This window comes from Candoia aspera, chromosome 2, assembly GCF_035149785.1.
Source record: "Candoia aspera isolate rCanAsp1 chromosome 2, rCanAsp1.hap2, whole genome shotgun sequence".
Classification (NCBI taxonomy): domain Eukaryota; kingdom Metazoa; phylum Chordata; class Lepidosauria; order Squamata; family Boidae; genus Candoia; species Candoia aspera.
This window is the reverse complement of record NC_086154.1, coordinates 194,742,712-194,769,789: the sequence shown is the minus strand read 5'-3', so window position 1 is coordinate 194,769,789 and position 27,078 is coordinate 194,742,712. Positions and strand designations below refer to the sequence as shown.

General features: G+C 40.9%; 1 protein-coding gene across 1 annotated transcript in view; it reads left to right on the top strand.

Annotated features, from left to right (window-relative positions):
- Window positions 1-18,627: 18,627 nt before the first annotated feature.
- Window positions 18,628-27,078, top strand: part of KANK1 (KN motif and ankyrin repeat domains 1) — a 128,017-nt gene continuing 119,566 nt past the window's right edge. The window contains exon 1 of the mRNA XM_063295102.1: window positions 18,628-19,415. The gene's annotated coding sequence lies outside the window, so the exon portion shown is untranslated. The remainder of the gene's footprint in view (window positions 19,416-27,078) is intronic.

Below are 27,078 nucleotides of genomic sequence, written 5' to 3'. Positions count from 1 at the left end.
CTTCAAGAGAGCAGATTGCTGAGAAGATTTAGTTGAGTGCTTGTACCTCCAGAGAAAATATTCTTGCATTTTCTCCAAAGATTTAAAGGCCAGTTAATGAGGTTGCCTAGTCTACGCTGTGTTCCCTCTTTGCATGTTTGAATATCTGTGAAGACAACTTTGTGGATCTTTGATCATAGCAGTCCTATGAAAATGACCAGAATTAATCTAAAAACCATTTAGCTTAATCATGGATGGCATTCAAATTATACAGATAAAACCGCCCAGAGTCGCTCTCTGAGTGAGATGGGTGGTGAATAAATTTGATAGATAAATAAATAAATAAATAAATAAAATATAGGCAATATAAATATCAACAGTAACAAAATTTAATAAACAAGATTCAGCTAAAGAAAATCTGATTGAATTCAACAGGTAAATTATGAATATGTACAATTCCAATTTGTTATGTGAAATAAACAATCTTAATTGCTTGATGGGAAGCATTGCAATGGGCCTGTTAAGAACTTATGTCACAGAAGCTGATGTTTCATCAAAAAGGATGAAAAAGCAAGTTTAATACGCTTGTGGAAATAGGGTTTGATAAAGATGGAGAACCCACCTTAATTAGACTTTTTTCTTGCTATTATAACTACAATTGTTGTTATAAAAGTAGTACTAGATTTATTTTAATTTTAGAAATATGAAGTACTTCTTGACAATCCCATATTTCTGAATATTTGGTAAAAATATTTTTTCTTTCCTGTTACTTAATTGTACATATATTTGTGTATGGTATTGTGAAATGTCCAAGTTTTTAAGAGGTGACTAAATATTATGGCACTTTTATACTTAAGAATCTAAAATTAGTCCATATATTAAAAAAAAGAAATAAAAATATTATTTTAGTATACCATCCTTGTCTGATTTCTGATTCAAATATAGTAGCACTGTGCCATCCTGTTTAATCTTCCGAACTCCATGCTTGAAAAAGAAGAAAGTAAAAGTAAACTACAAGACTTTGAAGATTTGTCTACTCTAAGCAGCATATGTTCATCAGTAATAGGAAGCTGATAGTTCAGCTATGTGTATACTGCAGTGTTTGGTGGCAATGGATATTTACAGTGGATATTCCTGTCTAATAGATTCCACTTTTGTACCAGGTAAAGTGCTACTATAAAAATGGCAGTTCCCTGCCTGACCATTTTCCACCAAAACTGTTTTGTGTTTCTTCCCCAAAAGTTCAGATTCAGGATTCATACAGAGTTCCTGTACATTTAATATTTCATGGGGCTTTTTCACAGATTCTGCTATCATGAATCTGTATATATATCCTTTGGTATTCCTCAGAAGACATCAGTTGTGGACTGGTCCAAGTATTATGCTTGTGGGGATCTTTTAAGTAATAACTACACCCACTCCATAATATTCTTTTTTCCATCTTCCTAGAATGGAATTTGAAAGAAAGATTACATTTTTTTCCCAGATCAACTAAGGGTGAACGTGGAACAACCCTGCATCTGAACATCATCTTAGGCTGTGATCAGTCTGTCCCTTGTTTCTATGGCTTCATTAAACTCAGGATTATATGTAGCCAATACACAATAATTTATCTCTACCATAGCAGTATATCACAAAATTGCTGATTGGGCATCAGTGTTCAGCTAGCTTATACTTCTGTTAGACATTGCTCTCTTCAACTTGAAAGTAGCTGAATTGAAGTAAAAAAGCAAATAACCTTATTTACTACCATTTGAAATATTACATTAAAAGTCTACAGAAGTTTCTTTAAAGTGGCATTCTCATTAATAATGTTGTATTGTCACTTGGGTAAAGCAAACAGTGAGATCATTTCCTAAAAACTAATAATTTAACAGAGTCTTGGCATATATCAGCAATGTGCCTTTTTTTTTAGCACTCTCCCTTGAAGTATTTTGGAATATCTTCAAGAATACAAAATGAACACTGAATAGGAGAAAGGGACCTAACACATTCCATTTGTTCACTCCTGTGTTCAACTTTGCCATTTGTACAATGTTTGTTTTTTATAAATAGTTGTGGAAAATCTCAAGCCAGAGAGAAAGGAAAGTCAACCACTTACCTGTCTTAACTAGCCTGTGCTGTACGAAAATACACATACAGTATGACTAGCCAGTGGGACAGATTCTGCACATGACCTCTGACAAACCTGAACCAGGCTGTAAGTTCTTAAGTTGATAAAAAATATTAGTAATTGCTGGATGATGCCATTATTAGCACCAATCAAGACTTTAGAGTTTACAAGCCTTTTTATATAACTTTGATTGGGCCGAATAAAGATAGTATCTACAAACAGGAGCAGCTGGCTGACCTTGTTTGAGTTCAGAAGATAAGCAAGGTAAGGTCATTTAGGACATGGATGGGAGATTTCCAGGGACCACAAGGGCTGTATGCTATATTGGTAAGTTAAAAAAAAAAAAAGAAGGTAACAGAAAAACACTTTTTTATTGTTGCCAGGAAAACCATATGGATACGTCACTAGGTGTCTAACTTGACTAGAAGGAGACTTTATACCGATGTATAAAAAAGGCATCTTCTAGTTGCACATTCTATTTTCCCCTTGGTTCAACATAACTCTGATTGATTTTTGTACAGTAGTTAGTGCCAATTAAGTGTAACCAGCAGGTGTCATTAGGTATGGGCAAGAACCACTTATTTGTTTCAAAAATTATTTGTGTTCAGTTAACGAAAGTTACAGCTGAGTTGTGACGCTCTTACCATCTCTTCTGCAACCCTAACACCAGTGCTAGTTCCCCAATAGAAAACATCTGAGGAAGGTGCAAATAACAGATGACAAAAGACACAGTAAGTTCAAAAACAGGAAAGGAGTAAGAAGAAAGTAGCTAGGAGATGAATTGGGTCTCTCATAGGTGACAAATTACATACTTGGCACATAAATCTTCCACCAGAGTTTTAGGTCGTCTTACTAATTTGAAATAGCTGACATGCTGTGTCCTTCCAGTCCCCACTCGTTTTTGAAAGGAAAAACTCCTTTACCAAGGCTATAGAATAAAAACTCCTTTAGCAACATTGTAGACCTCAAGGTTCCTGTAGACCTTGTTCTCCTGGCCTTCAGAGTTTGCAATGAGGCCTTATATTTGGAGGGAAGTACATAGTTATTTACTACTTAGCTATGTGGGGCTTTTTATGGGTCATGCTTCTGGAATCTAGTATTTCTGATATTTTTTACCTCTTGAGGGCTGTTGGGTAGAATAGAAATGGAGGCGAGATGGAGTACAAGCCATTTCAAATTTGGCCCCATTCAAAGTTGGGAGATGCAAAGGAGAATTCTGAAGAAGAGTCAGATTGAGGGAAGGAAGCTCTTTTGGTACAAACCCAGAAGGACAGACACCCCTCCTGGCCAAAGAATCTACCCTCTGGAATGAGATATCCTCTGAGATCTGTGTGGCTGTCTACCTGATGCCATTCCAGAAGGCCTTGATTGTTCTTGTTGGACAAGTTTTCATACATGTTCTGTATTGAGTGATTGGATGCCCTCTTGGTTATTTATATCATATTGTGTTTTTAATTTGTTTCTGTTTGGTATTGTGAGCCACCCAGAGTAATTTTGGAGTGGCACTTAAATCTAACAAACAAATAAACAAATAAGCAAGCAAGCCCTTATGCTAGGAGACCACTTCCAGTATGAGGCAATCACTGTCTCTTTCACCAGATTCTGAGGACTTCGTTACTGAACCTGCACCAAGGCAAAATGCCACTGGAGTGAATATTTGCAACATTAGCTAGGAGCCCTTTGAAACACGAGATTTCCCAGTGGAAGAAGAGTTAAATTACCAAAGCTAAGCCAGAAGCCACTTAAAAACTATCGTAGTTGAGTACACACAATGAGCTATGCTAAAACCAAACTGACCACTGTATACTCTACTGTATACCCTAGTATGTTGCATGAAATACACTTATAATCATCTCTCACTCCCAGACTACCTTTCTCAATTAAGCTAAAACTAGACAAGCCACCTATAGCTTTGTGCAGGGATTCTCAAACTGTGGGTCACAACCCTCTGGAGGAGTTTTATTAGCTGATCAGGCTTGCACAGGCAAAATGGGAGTTCTGTCAAAACTCAGTCCTACTTTGCCTGGGCAAGCCTGCAGTGGATTTGCACAAAGTACAGAGCAAAACCTGGAGGAAGTTTTGAGAGATGATTAAACCTGTAGGTTTAGCCATCTGTCAAAACTCTGTATCATCCATCCATCCAAGTATAAAATTGTATGACTGCATATTAAAAACCATATCCCCTGTGATATCAGGCTTGGTGACACCAATTGCTAAGTGCTGTCCAGAACCAGCAACATTGTGATGAACAGCTGGTGACTTCCAGCGTGACGTGTAGTAGCGTAACCCATCTTTAGAATGTTTGGTGGACAAATGTACATGATAGTAAAGTTCACTATTTTTATCCATTACTTTACATTACTAGCCTTCTAGAGTGAAAACCTAAAGATGATCAATCTACCAGTAGTGCTGATAAATGTAAGTCTAAGTAAAGAAAATATGACAGTTACACCTCTTTTAGTAAGTTGTATCTTAGTTGTCCAACTTTAACCCCAGGGAATTTATTAGTTTTACTTATGGTGAGGGAGCACACAAATTCATTTATCATTTGCGGGGGGTGGGGCATAATTTGATAAAGTTTAAGGACTCACAGATTAGAGTCTTGTGTTGTGCATAATCTCTCAGCTCCAGACAGCTGCTTTTAGTTAAGGTGGTCTAGTCTGGCCATGAATTTCATCTGACTCTTTTCAGAGCTCCTCAAAGTCCTGCTCTTTGCTCTTCCTTTCTACCCCACCCTACAAACTCAACTAGAGGAATGTTAAGCTAAACTCACAGTAATGGAAGTAAGCCATTTGAGAAGATGGTTTGCCTTGTTTGTCTTCCCTGCCTCCGAATGTGCCTATAAGGAAGCAGTTCAGGGAACGTCAGCAGAAAACACAGAATTGTATCAGCATACATTCTGAATATGGTTGTCCCAGGAGTTGTACAATTTTAAGTAAATTATGATCCACATTTCAAGATTCTCTGCTATTACATTAAGAAGTTACAAAAATAAATATACAGTAGTGAGGATTCTGCGGGGAGGCGGTGTTGGGGACACAACAGCCATCCAATTCTGCACCCCATCTGGCCAATCCTTGACTCCTTTAGATTGGGCACATGCACATCGACTTGCCCCACCCAGTCAGGAAGAGAGGGCATGCTATGGACCCCATCAGCAAAGGAATTTAATCTAGCGGGGTCCAGGAGGCGGGCCTTCTTGGCCGTGGCGCCCACCCTTTGGAATATCTTGCCCTCAGAGTTGAGACGGGTTTCCTCGCTCCCGGCCTTCTGGAAGAAATTGAAGACCTGGTTCTGCTGCCTTGCTTGGGATGGGGAGGGTAACAGCTCCACCTGGGGGTGGTTGGCGCCATAGCACCCCCTATTGATTGTGATTCCATCTCCTCTTGGATTTTATATTTATTATCTTATTTATATTTTTAGATTGTAACTAAGGTTTATATGTTTTTATTATTACTCTTATTGTAAACCTCCCAGAGTCCCCCGATGGGGGAAATGGGCAGTGATATAAATTTAAATAATAAATAAAATAAATAAATATACTTGCTTCATCAGAATTACTAATAATCATAGGCAGTTATTTATTTTTGAGCAAATATCATTAAAAGCTTTTAATGGGAAAATGAGAGGTTAATAAGAATATTTGGGGTTAAAGCTGCAGTTGTAACTTTTTATCTGCCAAGATCAATTCACCAAGATTTGTAATAGTCGAACTAGTAATAAGAATAAAAAATGTTAATGGTCATGTTCTGCTTATATTAATCTAAAATCAGTTTATGAGCAAATTTTAAAATTAAGCCACTGTCAGTTTAGAAAATGAGAAAAAGATAAGTTCAAAAGCAATACAGAGAAGATGAAAGAGAGTTGCTTTTCATATCAAACTCTTTATTCCAAGCTTATAAAGCAGAGTAGTTATGATTAGATTTATACTGAACAGAGACTGAATAAAGAAAGAACTCTGTTTGAAAGCTACACCTGATAATGTTATGATTTCTATGGAAAACAGTAAACAAAAATATAGATTAACTAAAGTGGCTTGTCTGAGGAAAACTAGAGAAGGAAGAAACAAGATTTAAATCATGCCTGATTGCAAATGGAGTATATAAAAGAGATGAGGTTAACCATCACTGTGTCCTCAGGCATGAGATGAAGAAACAAGAGGTTTTGGGAATGCAGATAAAGAAACAATTAAAATGTTGACAGATCTACAGTATTGAAAGCCTACTGAGGCAAGCTATGGATGGCACATTCATTCAAATTCAAGAACGATCAAGAAGCTTGATATGGGACAAATTGGAAACTGGGAGCACTAAATTGTGAATTCTATTTTATTTACAGCATTTTTATACCCACCACAAAAAAGTCTTGAGAAAACTGTACAAATTCTTTTGTATCTATAATCCGTAACACTAAATCAGGCAAATGGCTTCACATGGTACATTAAACAAGATTATGTGATTAGTGTTTTCTATTTGTTTTTTTTTATATCTCGCCTTTTGTACAGAAGCTCAAGGCAACATTTGTAGTCCTCCCATTTTTCCCCACAACAGCATTCCTGTGAGGTAGGTTTGGCTGAGAGAGAGTGATTGGCCAATGTCACCCAATGAGCTTCCATGGCTGAAGGGCGACTAGAACCTGCATCTCCCCACTCCTTAACCACAACTCTATATTGGCTCTCGTAGCGTTGACTTGTATGTTGTAGGCTGGCATGGCTTTGGCTTGGTGTTGTGTGAATCAAACCATTGTAATTCATAAACAGTGATTTATGACATCATGCAATCTTTGTCCCAGTCATTGAAAGCTAGCTAGTTGAGAGATACTGGACAGAGGAACTGGCTACAAAGAAAAAAAGATTGAAGAAGCAGCAGACAAAGTCAAAATATAAGGCACTCTTCTCTCTGTGGCCCTAACTTCCATAATTTCCAAGATTATGCTGGCTGGGAGTTATGAAAATTGAAGGAGACTGAGAGTTCTAGTCCCGCCTTAGGCATGAAAGCCAGCTGGGTGACCTTGGGCCAGTCACTCCCTCTCAGCCCAACTCACCTGACTGGGTTGTTGTTGCGGGGAAAATAGGAAGAGGAAGGAGTATTAGGTACGTTCACTGCCTTGAGTTATCTATGAAAATAATAAAGGCGGGATAGAAAATCAAATAAATAAATAAATAAATAAATAATCTTTTGAAATAAACATGAAAACATACTTAGGTAGGCTAGTACCTGTGGTACACTGTCTCAGGGTCCTTATTTTGGCTTTGTTAACACATATACCCATAGGTCATCTTTGTGGTCCTAAATGATAAGATCTATTCGAGCAAGCTTCTTTTAAAAGATCTGCCCAGGCAATCACCAGTTAACAGGCTGCTCTTCTCTTCAATGCATCAGGCCCAGGTTCAAACACTTAGAAGGAAGTTATTTGCTGTCACTTCACATACCAATGCAGCAGGTAGCAACTCTGGAGAGGGAACAAGATAAATATGAAATAAAAATAAAAGAAATCGTGAAACAATTAAAGGAAGCTTTAGACATTGATCCTTTAGAAGACAGTTGTGGAAACACTACCACTGTTTGAAGCAGAAAGGATCTGAGGAGCTGGTAGAAAGCATCTCCTTCAGCTTACATAATGGGCAAGTCCCTTTTTCTTGTCTAAAAGTCAGCTGAAACAATCTGAAATATGCTTTGTGCAGGCACAGAACCCATTTAAGGGGGTACATGGATGACCTTTGGAAGGAAAATGTTTATAAGTAAGCAAGCTGCTTTAAGGTAAGGCTTACTCACACTGGGATTACCTGACACACTGAATGAAACATACAGAAACCATATAGGCTGGATTTGCACAACAGACAGGTCATCTATTTGGTGTTCAGTGTGCTGTGAAGATTTAGCTTTTATACATAGGCCATACTGTTGGAGAACTTGTAGGATGAAACTGCAGACAGATCCACCTGGAGAAAATCTATCTATGTGGTTGACACAGACTTGATGGCACATAATCAATCAATCACATGAGCCACATCAAAAGTAACAGGCTGAACTGTAGCCTTAAATGCGATAGAAATGCTGCTAAAAGGGAATGTTTTATTTACTATTATTTATTATTGCTGTTTTTAGATAATAACAAAAACAGAAAAAACAAAATAAACAATACACAAAGATACCTACATCATCCAAAAAAAGGTGCTTTTAAAAAGTGAGAAAAGTATAATAGAAAAAGTAAAATAAAAATATGGAACATACCATTAAACAGTTACAATTCTATATATATATTTATCTAATTAAATTATGATGCAAATATATATCTATATTTATTTCTAATACAATTAAATAACCATCATGCTTTTCCTAAACTACTGTATTTTTATAAATGAGTCCCATACTTCATTATATTTATCCATACCAAGTCTAACTCTATATACAATCCTGTCATAGGTGGCAAGTGTAACTAGGTCTTCAATCCACTGAGTAAAGGGTGCCATACACACATTTATCTTTCCAATGCTGCAATATCAGTCTTTTGGCCGTAGCAAGGGCACAGAGAATCCATTTACATTGTCCAGTTGTCAAATTCCATGTACTAGGTATGTAATTCAAAAGAATATTGTCCGCTGAAAATTTTAGCTTTTGTTGCACATATGTGCAAATGTGCATATAAAGTCACATTTATATGACCCATTACTTTCTCCCAAAACTTGGTAAATATAGCACACTGTAAGAACATATGTTTTTAATGAAGCCATTTAGTGGCCTGCTAGAATCACCTAATGGAGCAGAGCGTAACACAGTGGAGGAGCTGCACACAGAAAAAGAATATTATCTTAAATAGCTTCAATGAGCACGTCAGAGAAACACAGGTTATTGTTCTGTCCAACTAAACCGGACATGGAAGAGGTGACAACGGATTTATTTATCACAAATTAATACACAACTGCAATGGCTAACATGGGTGAGCTGGATTCAAGTCAATACGGCTGGAGACAAGGACTGACGATGATGAAACCAAACAAGGAATTAGACCCAGATGACAGACCAAGTCAATCGGTGGCAGAAAGATCAAAGCAGCTGGACTGGAACTGGCTTGCACAACAGCAAGGCAATGACAAGGCGGGACTGATTGGATGAAATCACCACAGCAAGAGAGGAGTAAATTTAGACTGAAGGACTGAACTCACTCAGCAGCAAGGTAAGGAGCAGAGACAACCAAATCGGAGGCAACCAGCAACTCCAGAGACAGCAGCAGCGCAGGGACAGTCAGCAACTCCAAAGGCAGCAGCAACGCAGCAGCTTAGCAAGAGAAGAGGTTGCTCTAATCAGCTGAGGAGAACAAATCCAGGACCAGCGGCAGTGCAGCAGCACAGCAGAAAGCAGGAGACTCAACAGCAAGGGGTTCCAAGGCAAGCAGCATCTTGGCAGGAAGGCAGGAGACAGGAGGCGCGGAAGAGAGGGGCTTCAGAGACAGCAGCGGCTCGGCAAGGTCAGAAGGAGGAGGAACAGCAGAGACAGGATCCTGAAGAGAAGAGTCGGCAGACAGGTAGGGAGATCGCCTGAGACGATGTAGTCTGGAAACGTGGCTGGGAGAATGGTTGTCTCCAACAACCTGTTCTCGGTGTGGGCACCTTTTAAGCGCTTGACTTTCCCGCCGTTTGCAGTGGGGAGCCAATTGCCTTTTGAGCTCTCTTTGCCGCCCTCCACTGTTGAGCGCTGATTGGTTGCTGAGTCTCCTCATTGGAGGCTCCACCAAACAGCGGCTCTGAGGGCTCTTTAAATTTCGCACCTTCTCCCACTGTCATCTGCTTCTCCTCCTCCACTTCTGCTTCGGAGTCCTCAGACTCCATCTTTATAGTTATTGATCTTACACACTCAGCCCTCCCAAGCATAAAGAACTACATGCTTAGACAGAGTAGGTTCAAAGCAAAAGTAAAAAGAGTTTTACTCACTTTTATTCTTGGTTCAGTTACATCCATTTGGTGGAAAAATGATGTTCCTTGTTTCTTCTGTTCTTTCTAAACTTAATTGCACCCTAAACTCTCATCCCCATAGCTGCCAAGAGCTGCATGGAAGAAAATGGGAATTCCAAGCATGGCACCCAGAGATATGGAGCAGCACACAATCGTGTGCTTAGCTCCCAATGGTAAAGAAGGAAGAAAGAGAGAGAGGAAGTGGGAATGGCAACAAAACAGCTTCCTCAGAAGCATGAAGAGTTTGCATCCTAGAGCAACCATCCTGTCCTAACAGTCAGGAATCACGCTGAGACGAGGAGTAGGTCTCTATTGTTTATTACTGCTACGTAAGACAGAAAATCCTAACAAACTGAAGAAGCGTGAGAAAACCCATACAGATAAACCCCAAAAGTCAAGGCGGGTCTGATCTGTGTCTCTTTGAATGGCTGCTTAATTCCTCAGTACTACGCATGCGTTTTCCCCCCTGGATAGAGGCCCCCTCCTGTTCGCCATCAGTACTCATGACACATCCATAGGCTAATAAGGCATGCTGGATTTGCCACGATCTCCAACATTTAAAAGGGAATGTTTTATATAAAAATCACTCCTTGAAAAAGGAAACTTCTGAAAAACATTTTTACACCTTCCCTGAAAGCTGTAACCAAATATTTGAAGGCTTTTTTCCCAGGTTCTTTTTTGGTTTCAGGTATTAAGAACATTGAAGTGAAGATAAGTTACAGGATGCCAAGGACCCTACATCAGGTATCTTTAAAGTGCTTCAGGCTTTGAGTGATTGTGAAAATAAACATAAACATTTGTTTTAGATTCTTCCACCTTTACTTTGGCACACATCAGGGGTTCTTAAAAGAAAAAAGGATGCTTGAGAAAAGGAACATATTCCCTTCAATACTTCTTTAGAACAGGAATATGTTCCTCTTAAATAACTCTGCTATCCAGTTTCCCTTAAAGCAAATTTCTTAAAGAATTCGACTTCCTGAGTTCCTACCTTGGATACTGGAATGTACAATTGAAAGAGAAAAAAAAATAGAAAAGAAGTTACCTTGGCCTTTGTTTTCTGCTTAATATATATAGAAAACCAGACTTGTAAGTTGGCCTTTATGAATCCAACGAAGATTCTTAAAAGCTCAGGGATGAAGTAGGTTGTTTATGTTTACATATAAAACAAAATAATAGGATAAAAACTTCATAATATAGAAATACAGACTTGTCAAGAAAACCAGCTGGGCACAGCAGGGATCCCCTAGATTAACTTACACAGTATAATTATTACTAAATAGAGTAAAATATTTCAGTGAAAAATCATACAAGACTTCTGGCCCTTGAAAACAAAAAACAGTATAAATGTCTGTAGATTAGAATTCATATCATCAGCTACAAAAATTACATGAAGTTTCTATAGAATGGAACAAAATTGCAAACTTAAATGAGCTTTTCTGGATTTTTGTACCAGGAAGACTTGTTAGAAAAATATCATTATGTGCCCTCATGACATTGTCCTCGTGTTGTATGGAGCCCAATATTTCTATTTTGTTCTCCTGTAATTTTCCTTGGCAAAGGCAATTTGTATTAAACAGAGAAATTAATCCTGCTACTGCTACAAGCCTGTGAATTCCCACATTGCTTATTTTTAGGAACATACTCCCCTTGATGTTTTTAGTGCAAGTGTTTTCTTGCCATGGCCCTTTCTTCTGGATGTTCCACCTTGACTCTTTCATCCCTGTTTGATGCTATGAGACTGCTTTCATTCTGGAATGTGCTGGTGCGATAAGAAACCTCTGGGAAAGTTAGATCTCCTTGAAATTAATAAGTGCACCTCAAGATCGGAGGTGCATCTGGATGTAATAAATGAGGCTATCTATGCTTCTATATTAATTATAAACAAGCAGGATTCTCATGGGGAGAATAAAACTATGGAACTCTTGCATCTACAGCATGTCAGAGGGGCTGACAATGTGGTTAGCTGTTGAACTCATCATGCTGAAAGTGTAAAATAGGCAAATGACCTCAGATGTGATGGCCTTGTCTTACTACCTCAAATTCTATCAAGCTGGTGGGTAATTCTGGACTCGGCTGGGCACAAATAACTTTTTCCAAAACTCATTCTCAAAAGACTCCTCTTCCACTGTGTAAAGCAGGGGTCCCCAAACTCTTCAGCTTGTCGACCTCTTCATGAAGCTTCTGATTGTTCAGCAACTCCCAAACATTTATTATATGTAAATAATTTAATAAATACTACTTTAACTAATAGTACTATGAATAATAGTAGTAGTAGTAGTAGTAGTAGTAGTAGTAATGGATAGTCCCATTGACCCTTGGGGATCTACAGTATATTGACCACTTTGAGGAACCCTGGTATAAAGGTATGTTCAAAGGCATCAGACCATATATGATTGCATGCTTGTGTGTGCGTGTGTGCACGCGCGCATGAGAGGGAGATGGAGAAAAAAAGAGAGAGAGAGGAGATTCTCACATCATCATCATAATGAAATGTTTTTCCACCAAAACTCTCCAGATCCTGCAAAATGGAAGAAAATACCATTGTTAATAAAGCAAACAAATGATGTTTTATAATAATATAGGCAGCTATGATGTGCTAGGTTTGTTCCTTTTTCTGTAATGTTTTATAGCTCAATAATTATTATGCACATTCCAGCATTTATGCCAAGTTGCACTCTGGCCGTAACAATTCCTCATTTTAATTATTGCAAGAGACCAGATCCCAAGGGACAGAAAGTTTTGACAAGTTTCTGTTAAATAGAGTAAGGAAGGAGTTACAGTCTGTTAAGTAAATTATTTCTGGAATGGCATTCTTGTGCATTCATGCACATATCAAGGATATTGTTGAGGCATAGACCCAGTGGATAGATCTTGGATAAGATCTAACCTGTAGCAGCAACTCCACAGTACTACCTGCAAGCTGTGAAAAATAAATAGTGAAAAGTCAGGTATTTGGTCATTCCACATCATTATACCCCAGTTGCAGGCTGACCCTTTTTGCCTTTTCAAGTTGCCCCAAATGCAAATGCTGGAAATGAAATAGTATAGTGGGAATGCAGAGCGATCAGTAGTGCTTGTGAAATACTGTATAGTCTATTCAGTTTCTATATAGTAACATAAACCCTGCAGAATAATTTACCAGTTGGTGCTGTATTGGCTGGTTTAGAAAGTTAATGGTTTTCTCAGTCACCTTCTGTCTACAAAAGAAGGAAGAAAGAGATATGGCAAAAGCTGAAAAGGAATGTGAACGTTAATGCAGGAGATCTCTGTCTTTCCACTTCTGGAAATGTAACTAGGCATTCCAGAAATATGCCTGTTGGTCTTCCACCTCTGTCAAATAATGGTGTAATACCATCATTTGCTATAATCTCTTAAGTAAAGGCAGGATCTTCATTTTGGTGGCCCAATCACGAGCCATGGGCCTTCAGTGCCAGGTTGAGGCATGGCCCAACCCACCACTACCTGCAGGGGCATCAGCATAGTATGCTGGCTTCACTACTCTGCTATGGCAGTATTTATATGCACTCCAACTGCTTTAGATTATGGAGAACTAGATCTTTTGTTGTGAGATAACCACAAACCAGAAATCAAGCTAGACAATGAAAGGGAGAATAATCCGGATAGCTGCCTGTTGATGCTAGGGAGAACTGGCTCATCTTCAGTTGGCATAATTGCACTAATACTTCCCTTGATGTCTTTCCATTTCATGCTGCATCCAACTCTGCCAATTATTCAGGGCAAGCTGTTTTTGTTAAAATACCCACAGACTTTGAAATGAGATGGAATGCAGTGGCTTCAAAGCGCACAAGAAGTAAAACCGTACCACAATCAGCATGTTGGAGCATGAGGATGTTACTGGGAATAAACTGCCTCAAAACAAGGGGCAGTTTTCAGCACCCAGCTTCAGACTAAGTTGTACACAGGCCCTATTGAAATAGCTTGGATTCAATTAAGTATTAACTCTATTTTCCCACTGATTTCCAGAGAACTTAGAACTTGTGCTTATGTGACATGCTGAGCATTAAAGCTTGGCAAACATTAATTAAGTAATTGCTGTCTCTTCCCCTCCCATCAAGGATGTGTTAAGAGTTCATGTAAATGCTACAGTATATACCAGTGTTTCTCAACCTCAGCAACTTTAAGATGTTTGGACTTCAACTCCCAGAATTCCCCAGCCAGCCTTGAGCCAGGAGTAACGTGTGCCTTCAATTTAGACAAAATGTTCATTTACAATTAAACAGATTGTTCCATAATTGTTGTTGTGCAGGAGGGGAGAAGCAGCTGTGGAAATGCAATACTGATTTTCTTCCTTGTTTCCATGATATTGCCTTCACTTACTTCTCAATCTATTAATAAAAGAAGCTTAAATCTTCCTTAACCATTCCTGTATGCATTGTTTAGAATTTACCTCCCTGCCTTCCTAGGCTTACCATATCTGGACTGCAACATTCTGAATGGCCAGTAGATGGCCGCAAAGAGATACAGAAAATTCTTTGTTGCCATCCAGTGGTTGCTCCAATTTTTACAACCCAGGTATGGTAATCGTCTCCCTCCTAGCCCCCCAACCCAGATATTAAAAGGAACCATGCATCTATGGATGTGACTAGTGGGGAAAATCCCTTGGTGTAAAATTGCCTATATGCCAGTATTTCACCTTCACAACTCTAACACAACAGAGAAATACCTTGGAAATTTTGGGGAGGTTTCAATGCTTGCTTACTGTTACTGTTTCTTCCATTCAACTTCCCTCTCACAGATTTCCCTCGTAACAATCTCTAGGGTTTTGTAAGCCACCAGCCAAACACACATACATACATGTACTTGAAAAACTTTGAGGGGTGCTAGCAATTTATTTCTTCCTTGCATGGGCTGGATGTGGGGGTATTTTTGCAGCTCCACTGTAGTAGCTTAGGGAGTGGGACACTGGATGATAACTTTTCCCCTGTTCTATTGGTCAGCTGCTGTAATGGTATGTGGGAAAGACCCTGGGAGATGGGGTGAAGAGATGCTGCCTAGGGAACAGTCAGATAAGAGACAGCATAGCCCACAGCTGGATAGTGGGTGGGGCAAGAGGCTCAGAAGGGACCCTCCCTAGTTTCTTGGGCTGTAAAGGAGACAGTGGGAGAATTGTACTTTCAGATTTGCAAGATTCTGTTAATGTATTGTAATGCCTTACAATAAAGTAGAATTAGCTTATCTGGTCGTGTTTCCTGTCTGGTCTACCTGGTAAGGTTAACAGCTGGACAGTGAAGACTGATTAGATCTTTGAGTTCTTCATGGGTTCTGAATGTTTCAAGGTCAGCAGAACTGAAGAGTCATCTTACTTTGTGAAGGACTGGAGAACAGAAATGCTGGAGCTGGGTTGGGGAAATACCCTTAGTAACATAGAATAGTCTCACTGCTCATTTGAAGTACACAGACATTGAATAATTACATCAAAATTCACATCCTATTGACCAGCCAGCTGGCAAAACTAGTAAGAGAGAAGTTCACACCCATTTGCTAACACAGGAGCTGATTTACCTTTTCTTGTGGACATGGCATTGACCCCGAACCTCATGTCTCTTTTTGATGGTCTCTAATATCAGAGTTCTTGATTTCTGCTTTGCATATTTTCCCATAAAAGTGGAATAAAATGAAAAAGAAAGCAAACTTTTTAATAAAGTCTGCTTAAACCTTTTTTGCTAATGTAGGCATATTCTGAGTTCAAAACAAGTATATTGCTAAATGTTTCCCCAGGGTTCCGTTGTGATTCTACCTTCTTCAGGCATGTCATATTGTAATTAGAATGATATTGTAATTTTGTCACCTTTATTCAAATAAATGAATCAGTTCTAAGTAGTCTGTTATTTCAGTTGTACAGTTTAAAGGCTGCTTACTCTTTCAAGGTAAGCGTTATTAGAAATCAAAAGAAAATATTAGGACTGAGAGGTGGATTTCTGTTCAGCACATATATTTTTAGCTGAATCGTGAAACACACATAAGTTGAGTACATTTATAAATTGAATTTATTCATAAAAAGGATGCTGCTTTGTTTTCTAGCAATTGAAAATGTATGCATAAAATATTAAAACAGTTTGAGCTTAAATACATTACACTAAGTGCTCATAAAGATGCTGTAAACAAGTGTTACAAAAAACACCCCATGCTGGAACCTAGACATGGTTTCTAAAAATATGAGCACTCAATTAAAATGCATAAATATGTTTCCTGTAACATTTTTAAAGGACATACATTTTGTGTCTAAGTGGCTGGACACTTAGTTTGCATCTGCTTAGCATCATCATAATTCCTTGGTGTAAAACTGTGTTAAGCAGTCAAGTTGTATAATCTCTCACTCTTGACAATGATAGAAAACTTTGCATTTTTAGGAGCATGGGAATCCCCTTTCAAAAAAATATTAAAATTTTGTTTATGCCAACAGTTTTACATGGGAATGGGGGTGGGTAGGGAGTTGTTAGCTGTGGCAGGAGTTTAAATAGTTGAAGAGTGACTTTGACAACCACAAGAGAAGCTTCCTCTGGCAAAGGAACAATCCTTGAGAAAGGCTAACAGTGAGAAAAGGTCACGCGATGCCAGTGCCTGACAGTGAAACAGAACGAAAGTGGAGAAATGGGAGAGACCTTGAATATAACAGCTGAGGCTTTGTCAGTAGTGGAATAATGTGCTTTGCCTGATCAATCAGCAATGAAAGACAAACTTCCTCACACTGCAAGCATTTGTTGGGCCCATTGTGAACTACTTGTTCGAGGCCCATGAATTAACTACTTCCTAATGCTGCCATACAAGGGGTTTGTAGGAGCAGAATGGTAAGTCAGCTCTTTCAGCCATCTTGCACACACTCTCTGAAGCCAGGATACTTGGAAAGCATGGAGATTTAGAATTTAGTGTAGCATCGTTGTTATGAATCAGGTACAAACTAACTTTTCTAACCAAGTTGGTCCAAATGTGCTTTAAAAAGCAATCTATCCTTATGGATATGCCTCGTTCCAATGAAGAGTTTTTGATCACCTAACCTGATAAAGAAATGGCTTTACAAACATATTTCTTTGTAGAGTTTGAGTAATTTCCTTTATTTTCTTCATACTTTACCTTGAAATAAGTTCCCTTGTGTTCTGAGTGGGCACAGAACACAGGCCAGGGAGGCTTCAGAAGGATTTTTCGGAAGCAAAGTTTTCCATTTTGTATAGTCTCTGTCTACTTCCAGTATTGATTTCAATTTAATATTTCAAAGAGCATTAAGCAAATTGGTATCTGGTGAAACAGCCTGTTGTAGAGTGGAAGAATCAGGGGAAATAATACATGCCAAAGAGACTCAGACCAACATTATCTGGCAAAGACAAGACAGTTCCCTTACTAGATGTAGGTAACCTCTAAAATATTCCAACCTAGGATTACTCTCACAGCATTATGCATGCAGTATCCAACACTCCATACCTTATGCAAATTGGTCTAAAGAGAAGGTTTTGTTTTGTTTAAGTCCTAGAAGCCTCTATCACTTAATCAGAGAGAGAGAGAGAGAGAGAAAGAAAGACAGAAAGAAGATAGATAGATTAGCGTTACAGGATAACACCTTCCTTTACTGCACTGAAATGTAGTGGACGCCAGATATTACCATGACTGATGATCCAGACCTGTCCTATTTTTTTGCAAGTGTCAGAAAGCAACAGCCAAGGATACATTATTGCTCAAGTTCATTAATTATATAGGCTGCTGGAAAACACAGACACCCGTTGACACCAATGGAAACAGGAATGTGGTGTTGATGTTGTCACAGAAACACAGTAGCTTTCCATCAAGGTCACTGCTGCTCAGGGACACTGGAAAGAGGACACACAAGGAGAGAGTGCCTGTCCAGAGACCAGTGAGAACAGGATTGCTTCCTTAACAAAAGGAACAAAAAGTCTCTTTTAGTTAAAATATGAACAATTCCAATTATTCTTCCTGTAGTAAAAGAACAGCTGAGAATACTGCTTATATTTTTAATGCCAGGCTCAATAAACAGGGAATATCTACTAAACAGATGTAAATAAGTTTTTGACAATGTACCCACTGATTTCTTCCCATGGGCAGGGAAGAACGCCAGAGTCCGTAAAGGCTGGGTATCTGAAAAATCAGTTCTAATCCATGTAACCTTGTATTGCAATAGATTTATCTGTCTTTTAAGGTGTCCTGACTCATAGACCCTATCCTGACTTACATTTAATCTTGGTGCAATCATGCTTTCTCCCCATCTATCTTTCCCCTTGGCCCAAGGCATGAATGGGACAACTTTAAATCATCATTAGGTATACTGGACCAGAACTCGTTAAAGCGGCCACATCTTTTGCAGCACCAATACTTTAGGGTTACTAGCAGTTCGAAAACATGCCAATGTGAGTAGATTAATAGGTACCGCTTCGGCGGGCAGGTAACGGCGTTCCGTTTAGTCATGCCGGCCACATGACCACGGAAGTGTCTAAGGACAAACGCCGGCTCTTCGGCTTTGAAACGGAGATGAGCACCGCCCCCTAGAGTTGGACACAACTGGGCTTAAGGGAAACCTTTACCTTTACTTACAGGGTATATACTGCAGCCAGACGATTCCTAGCATCTCTAGCAAACCTATTTCAGATGCTTCATGGGGCTCATCTCTCTGTTTCAGCATCTGGGACACTTAAGGGCAAAAAATATCGATCTCCTTACAATTAAATAGACTGCAGTCCAGGAAGGCCTTGAGGCCAACCTGTAAGCACATTCCAAGTTTTGAATCGTGCAGCACTTTTCATCTGTCCGGAATAAAGCGGTAGATTATTGCCAGCTGTCATTTTCTTGCTTCTTGTTATTAGTTGTAAAATTTGCCTTGGCGGAACCATCCTTCCTCGGAAGGACATGAATGATTTCCTCGTCCAAGCCAGTTCGCCGTTCCGTGACCTGGTGTCCTCCCCCAGGTCAGCGGTAACCCGCCCCCGCGGGCTAAGTTGCCATGTGATCGGAGATTCCTCGTCTATGGAATCCCTGTCGGCGAAGGGGGCGGGAGAGTGTGCATTGTTGGGCTGGGGCCGGAGCGCGCAGCCGCAGTGCGGGGGAGCCGGTGTGCGCGAGTGTTGGGCGAGCGAGCGAGCACGAACTGCTACAAAAGACGCGCGAGAGGAGTTTGCAGGCTGAACGTCGAGGCGGTGCCAGCTGTTGCCGGACGGCGATCCCTCTTGCTTGCTCTCCCTCTCTCTCCGCGCTCCTCGGGTGGGCTTTCGCGGTGGAAACAACCGGTGCCTGGCACGTCTTTCCCTGAAGGAGCCGCCTGCCCGAGGACCCCCTCCCCCGCCTTCCCTACCGTGGGGACTCGCGCTGCGCTGCCTCCTCCCCTCTCCTCGCAGGTTAAAGGACAGCGAGGTGAGTTCAGCGCTTTCTCTGGTGGGTCCGCTGGGAGTTGCTTTGGTCCCCGGACGCGGACGCGAGGCGGGAAAGGAGGAGGGCTGCGCGTCGCCTTGGTCGAGCCGGCCGAGGCGAGTTCGCCCGAGTTCACTTGGTGCAACTCTGCTGTAAGGCAGAGCGCGCGAGGCGCCCCGGGTGAGCCAGCCTCGCGCTGCCGCTTCGGTCCTTTCTTTTTTCGTTGGAAAACCTGGGCTGCGGAGACGCTACAGAAGGATTTGGGCACTTCAAAAAAACCAGCTCTCCTCACTTCTCCTTTCTGTTGTCAATAATGCTGCCGCTGCGGGAGATAAAAGCTGGGCTCTTGCTTTGGTCAGGTGGTTGCCCGCAAAGCCTCGGGCTGCTGCACGTTTTTTCCCCTCGTTCTTGCTTCAGGTTCCCCTTCACTTGACATTGCAACGGCCAGGGCCCAGAGGGAGCGGAGTGCACGAGAGTTGGTGACTTTCCTCTGCACGTTTTCTTTCTCTCCTCTCCAAATCCCTTTTGTTGGCTCACCTCTCCCTCAGTTCTTGGGAACAGCAGGATGAGGGAGGCTTTTGTTCTGGAAACATCAAAGGTACTTGGGGGGTGGGGAGAGAAGGGGACACATAATTTCCAAGGCAAAATTTCTGTTAGCATTTCATTGCCTGTCAGCACTGGCTTGACCGCCCCCCGCGTCCCCCTCCTCCCGCTTTTCCTGAATGAGAAAAAGAATGAAACTTTCTTTCTCTCCCTCCTGGCTGCTGTGTACAGTGAATTACTTAATTAATGAAACTGCATATTAGACGTGGCTGGGCGCAGATTGATCCTATGCTTAGTTTTATTACTGTACCCAGATACCTCTCTTGAGCAGCCTGCTGTGTGTCTTTAGAAGAGTAATTGTATTAGCTGCTGCTGTTGTTATTTTAAAGTTAAACATTCTAAACTAAGGACTGAGATTCACTTCCTTGCCATCTTAAAAGCCATGGTTACTACCCAACTCTGCAAATAGATGTGTGTGTGAAATAAGTGAATTACTCATATGGTTAAAGAAAATAAGCTTTCGAAAATTCTTCATAAGTTTAGGACATGTTAGTGCCACTTATGCACACTCATGAACATGTGGGTACATCTCGGAAAAATGGTAAAAATGGAGGTCCATTGTTTATGAAAGAACATGTCTTAGTCCACTTATGAACTTCTGGTAAGGTACAGAAACTACTTACTTATGCTTGCTTGAAAGTGGAAAATGTTTAAATTTAGCCTTTTCAAAGTACGTTTACTTAAGAAGAACATTTTTAATCTAGTCTTTCGGTTTTTCTGCAAAACCAGCTCACATCTATTTAATTTATCTGAGGGATAATGTGATTATTATGGGCATTTCCATATGGTAGTTTTCATTCAGTTTGCACCTGCCCCCATTCTTCACAAACTGATTTGTGACTGACCTTCAATTGTGTTGTTTGGCCAAGAAATCCTGAGAACTGGCAGGGAATATCACAAGCCAATCAGTTCTTCTTCCAGCTGATGAATAAAGGCAAAAGAGAATACTCTCTCAAGTAGAGCTCATACCCATCTTGTTTTCTTGACAGTAATGTGGAAATGGTTTGCCACTGCTCTACTTCAAGAAGTTTTTTGGACTTCCTAGTCTAGTTAACAGCCATGGGATTTCCTAGTAGTCTTCCATTGAAGTAGCTTTTGGAAACCAGTCAAGATTGGTTAGGTGCTGCCCCCTAGAGGGACAGCTGACCAGTAGAATTCACACAATGGGACTCAAACAGTGCCCCAACCCCCTGAATTGTCACAGCTCCTGAAATAACAAAACAACTTCTGTACTCTACACAAAAGAAGTGCTAGAAACCATCTCACCAGTACATTTTGTTTCCATTTGTCTTGCCATTTGCCAGATAAAGCAGTTGTCCTTGTGGCGGAAGCTTTCCTGCTGTGAAGGTAGAATTCCTTTTGCTAGCTGTGATGCCAGAGGTTAGCAGGCGACCAGTAGCTGTAATCCTGGTTAGAAGTTGCAAGGTAGAGCTTTGGCATGGGAGGAAGAGCAAGAGAGAATAATGACTTCCCTGAACCCGGAGACTGGAAACAGTGAGACAAGAGTGGATGCATTTTGCTTATGTACCAAACCAGGCACTTTTGAAATATGTTAGGCAATCTTAGCTTGGCACAGACCCTGTGCAAAGTTAGTTATATCACTCTTGTCCTTCTTCCCTAGAAGGACTCCTGATCACAAAGTCCCTTGGCCTGATGCTTGGGCTTAAAGTATATGAAATTCTATATTCTTCATTGTCCTTACAGTGGATACTTAGTTAGGTGGCCTTCTGGTGAGTCATTTATATTCTTCTTTGTATGTTTGGGATTGCCCCCAGTGGTGTAAAGGTTGGTGTTGGTTTTCTACTGTCTAATCCTCTGAAAATCTCCTTTGAAAGTAAGGATAAGTATAGTGTCCTAATAATTTCAAGGAACTATGGGACAAAGTGAGTAGTCATGGAGAGATTACATGTTTTAGAGGTCAGAATACAGTATTTTTATGGCTGGGGTGTAAGAAATAATGGCAAAAAACTGGGAAAGTCTGAAATGCCCAGCCTCAGGAGATGCACTGGGTGCTTTTTCTCTCTCTTCCTGTGTTTACGTGGGTTTGAAAGCTTATTTGTTCAGACAAGTTTTTAACATATTGTGGTCAACAGTTGCTTAAAAGCTTCTGCTTTTAGAAAGCTATTTTGTGCTAAAGTGTTTACTGTTTTGATTGTTGCCTTTACATTGTTATACCTGTTTTTTATGAATAATAACATACCTTGAATTATGAAACTCCTAGTATGTGAATTATTTACAGCTATTTCTTCGAAAATTCTGAGAGGTACTGTATGGTAACTAAATCCCAGTTCACTCAAATTACATTTAAAATGTTCTAGTTTAAATAACTGAAATGCCTTTTGTTTAAAAAAAGAAAACACAACAACCCAATTTGTGTAGGAGAAAAGCTATACTTCATCCTGCTCTCTCTCCTTGTTAAGAATGCTGACTACCCTCTGTAATTTCTTCTTTCCTAAGTATTTCCTTTTCACAGCTTTTGGGGATCCTAACTGTAGTTGCTCTTCACCTCTCTGTCGTATAAATCAGATTTTTGAAACTACAGTTCCCTTGAAAACTTTATTGTATATTACCTATTGTTGCACTGATTATAGAATTGGTTTCTTTGAAGTGTCTTCTAGCTCAGTGCTAACCATTTAGGCTGTGCAGTGCTTCAGAATGCCCAGGGGTGTGAACATAGTTCTGTCTGCAGCTCCTTAAAGCAGCTCAGCTTTTCCAAGGATCCAATAGCAGCTGCAGTGGGGCTCTGGGTGCACATGCAGGTAGAGATCTGGGAGTAGCTTCTGAACTACAGAAGACTGAAATCTTCAACACAATGATGGATGGATTGCTGCAGAGCAAAGGAGTCAGACCCTTTAGAATATAAACTTTATGTTTCTTTTTTCCATCTTTATCAGTTAAGGAGAGCCAGTTTGGTCTAGTGGTTAAGGCAACAGGCTAGAAACCAGGAGACTGAGAGTTCTAGTCCTGCCTTAGGCATGAAAGCCAGCTGGGTGACCTTGGGCCAGTCGCTCTCTCTCAGCCCAACTCACCTCACAGGGTTGCTGTTGTGGGGAAAATAGGAGGAGGAAGGAGTATTAGGTATGTTCGCTGCCTTGAGTTATTTATAAAAATAATAAAGCCAGGAAAAAAATAAACAAGGATTTTTGGCAGTCTGCTTTGTACTGTTAAGGAGCTGAGGTATATTTGTATATCTGTCCTTTCTAGTCTGGGGCCTGCTGTTTTTTCACCTTGCTGGTTTCGACCCTTACAATGGCTGCCCTAGGTGGATTTTAGCCAATTGCAGTGCAATTCTGTATGTTTTGGGTGAGGTTGCACAGGGAGGGCTAAAAATTAACCCAAGCCATATAAATGATTTATTTGAGTGGTTTATCGTATAAACCATTTATTAATTAGAGATCATACGCTACATGAAGCTGCATACCTAGTGGAATTGTGTAAGAAGTAGACTGTTTACAGGGAGTCCTTGCTTAACAACCATTTGTTTAATGATGATTCAAAGTTACAACGGCTTCGTAAAAAGTGCTTTATGACCTGTAGTTGCATTTATGACTGTCGCAAACTGTCGCACCACCCCTGTGGCAATTTTTAAACACAATAACTGCAATGGCTAATCAGGAAATAAGCAGTTGTTTTAAAAGTAAGGCTACTCTAAGATCTACAGTCAAGATCTGAGGTGCGGCGGCAGCAAGGCAAAGCAAGGCTGATCTGGAAGGCTGGGATCTCACAGCAGCAAGGCAAGTGAAAGCAAGGCTGATCTGGAAGGCTGGGATCACACAGCAGCAAGGCAGGGCAGAGCAAGGCTGATCTGGAAGGCTGGGATCTCACAGCAGCAAGGCAAGTGAAAGCAAGGCTGATCTGGAAGGCTGGGATCTCACAGCAGCAAGGCAGGGCAGAGCAAGGCTGATCTGGAAAGGCTGGGATCACACAGCAGCAAGGCAGGGCAGAGCAAGGCTGATCAGGCAGGAGGTGGCTGAAACGCAAGGCAAGAGTCCAAGATGGAGAGCAGCGCGGCAGCGGGACAGATCTCGGAGACAGGAGGTGGCTGGAACGTGAGGCAAGAGTCCAAGGTGGAGAGCGGTGCGGCAGCAGAGCCAGAGGAGAAAGCAGGGGACAGCTCAGAGGCGAGGCAAGGTGCAGGGTTGGCAGGAGTGGAGGAAGGCAGGCAGGCACGAGCTCCGGATCCAACTGGGAGGACTCAACTGGCACGGCAAGGAGGTTAGTCTTGGCGTTGCTTGAGGTCTGCGATGGGTGGTGAGAACGGTTGTCTCCGACAATCTGTTCCTGTGCCGGGCGTCTTTTTACGTCTTGATTTTCCCGCCACTTGCGTGCGGGAGCCAATCTTTTTTCTTTCTGCTCGGCTCTTCTTCCCACTCTTCTGGCACGTGCGCTGATTGGTAGTGGTGGTTCCTCTTCTTCTCTTCCACCAACCAGTGACTCTGGATTTTGTCGCTCGACTTCAAACTGCAATTCCTGCTCTTTGTTTTCTTTTGCACCCTCTGCAGCCGTCGGCTCTTTCGCTCCCTCTGCAACCGTTGGCTCATCCCCCTCTGCCTCGGAGTCTACCTCCATCCTGACAATGAATGCGTTTATTTTGAACTCTATATTCCACTAATTTTCTGTGCTGGACTAGTAACTCTAGATAGCTACACTGTTGTCTGTAAAGGTTAGCATGTTTTCTTCATGTGTATATCAGATTGGGCTTTCCCTTTTGAATTGAGACTGTACTTGGTCACTTTGATATGGTGAATGAGGAAAGAGGTCTGTAGTGGTTATAGTCTATGTTTTGGTACTTAATTCTGGAGCATAAATAGCAGTTCAGTTCTAGTGAGTCAGTAACCTGTTTAGCTAAGTACAGTAAAATGATGTATGACTCAGTAACAGGTTTATACATTGTGTGAAGCCTTAGTTTGCTTAATTGTGGTTAATGAAATTGCATTTGGTTTTGTTTATAGTGTAAAAACCTGTGTGGCATAGTGGTTTAGTGGACTAAGACAGGGAAGACCCAGATTCCGGTTTACCCTCAGCCATGGATTCTCAGTGAATGATATTGGGACACCACTCTCTCAGTCCAACCTACTCCATAGGGTTATTGTAAGGATAAAATAATGTTACAGATTTTTTTTTCCTATGTCAATAGCCTAGTAGGGATAAAATGAAGGGAGACTTTCATTTTATCATGTAAGCCAACTTGATCTCTGAGGGAAAAGATGAGATATAACTATAATAAATAAAGTCACTATCCAGGTGGCTGGGTTCAAACATCATACTGAACAAAAATGAACTAACCCCATTATAGCTTAGTACAGTGTGTGAGGTCACCCATTGGAATAACTTCTTTAATACATTTTACATATTTCTTGTATAAAAGCAGAATGAAGCTAACAGCTGTGGTACATATCTGTCATTTGTTTATTTCTAAAAGCTATTAAACTTGGATTCTGGTAAATCAGCAAGTAGAATGGACTGCTAGCCAGGGTATTAGCTGGATCTCTTAAGAAAAGCTGGATCAGCCAACTCTTTCAAGTTGCTGATGCACCTATTTAAACTGAACAGAACGTTTTAGGGAAAGATGACCTAGAAGACCTACTGGGTGGTTGCATGGTATTTTACTTAAAGATTTTATGGATAAAATCATTCATACTTGGTTGGAGCTAGAAGTCAGCTGGACAGAGTCTGAAGAGTTGACCAAGATGATGTCTGTTGATGTCATCTGGAAAGAGTTTGACCCTGCTGAACCTAAGGAAGTGGAAAAGTGATCTCTCTCACCTGTGGTCTAGACCACTACTCCACCTGGCTTGTGTGTACTGCCAGGAAGGGGTGAGGAATTGGATCTGGGCCATGGTGAATGCCTTATGCAGGAGGAAGAGATTCTGGGGCTCTGAAGATTGCTATAGTGTGCCCCTTCCTCAAGAAACAGATTATTTGGACCCTTTTCTGTTAGGGTTCAGGCCTGGGTTTGGGATGGAAACTATAGGAGCTTTGGCAGGGCCAAGCTAAAACCCACTACCCCAATTACATCTTCCAAGGCAAAACAAAGCACTAGCTCAGCCATATGGTATCAAAGTGGGCAACTATCCCATCACAAAAACACTTTCCCTGGAAAACTGCACTGTCAACTTAACTATAAAACATTTAGAAGGCAAAGGAATGCTAGTAACCTGGGAGGTAAGTAGAGTTCTGTGAAAGCATTCTTGTCCTGGACTCAGGCCCCTTTTATCTGACTGTTCCTTAGTAGAGGTTCTTCCTCCTGTCCCTCAAAGCCATTCCCTCTGCCCTCTACAGACAGTGAGGGTTGGAGGGCACCATTCTGCTGTGGTTCCATTCCTTCCTGAGTGGGTGATTTTAGTTGATGCATGTGTGAGAGGATTGATTGAGCCCGTGGGCATTCCAACATGGAGTGACCCAGGGCTTGACTATTTCCCCATCCTCTTTAACATGTACCTGAAGCTGTTTGAAGAGCAGTTTGGATATAATATAATATCTACCCCAGACCAAGTGAGAGATACAGAAGTTAATCTGATGTCTGGGACAGTAAAATCTGGGGAGAAACTTAACCCAAAGAAGATGGAGTGGTGTTAATCCAGAAGTCAGCTGAAGCCAAGGAATTACCTCGTTCCTGAAAGAACTGTTCTCCTGAACTCATAACTCATGCTGGAACTGTGGCCTTTGCCTTTACCCAGCTATTGGGTGGTGGATCAGTTATGGCTCATCAGGAGGCATTGGCAACAGTCACTCATGCACTTTTTACCACTTGAGTGGACTAGTGTAATTTGGTCTATGTGGGACTGCCCTTGAAGGCCACTTGGAAACTTCAGATGGTACAAAATGCAGATATAGTGTACTAACCCAATAATGTCATATAATGCCAGTACAATGGAAGCTGCATTGGTTTTGAGTTTATTTCTGGGTGCAATTTAAGATACTGGTAGTAACTTACATGGCTTGGGATATAAGTATCTGTGAAACCTTTTGCTCCAACTAGCATCCAAGGTATGCCAGCAGTGAGTGCATACTGATAGTCCCCACTTTCCACAAGGTGCAGTGGGAGGGAAAATTCTCTGTT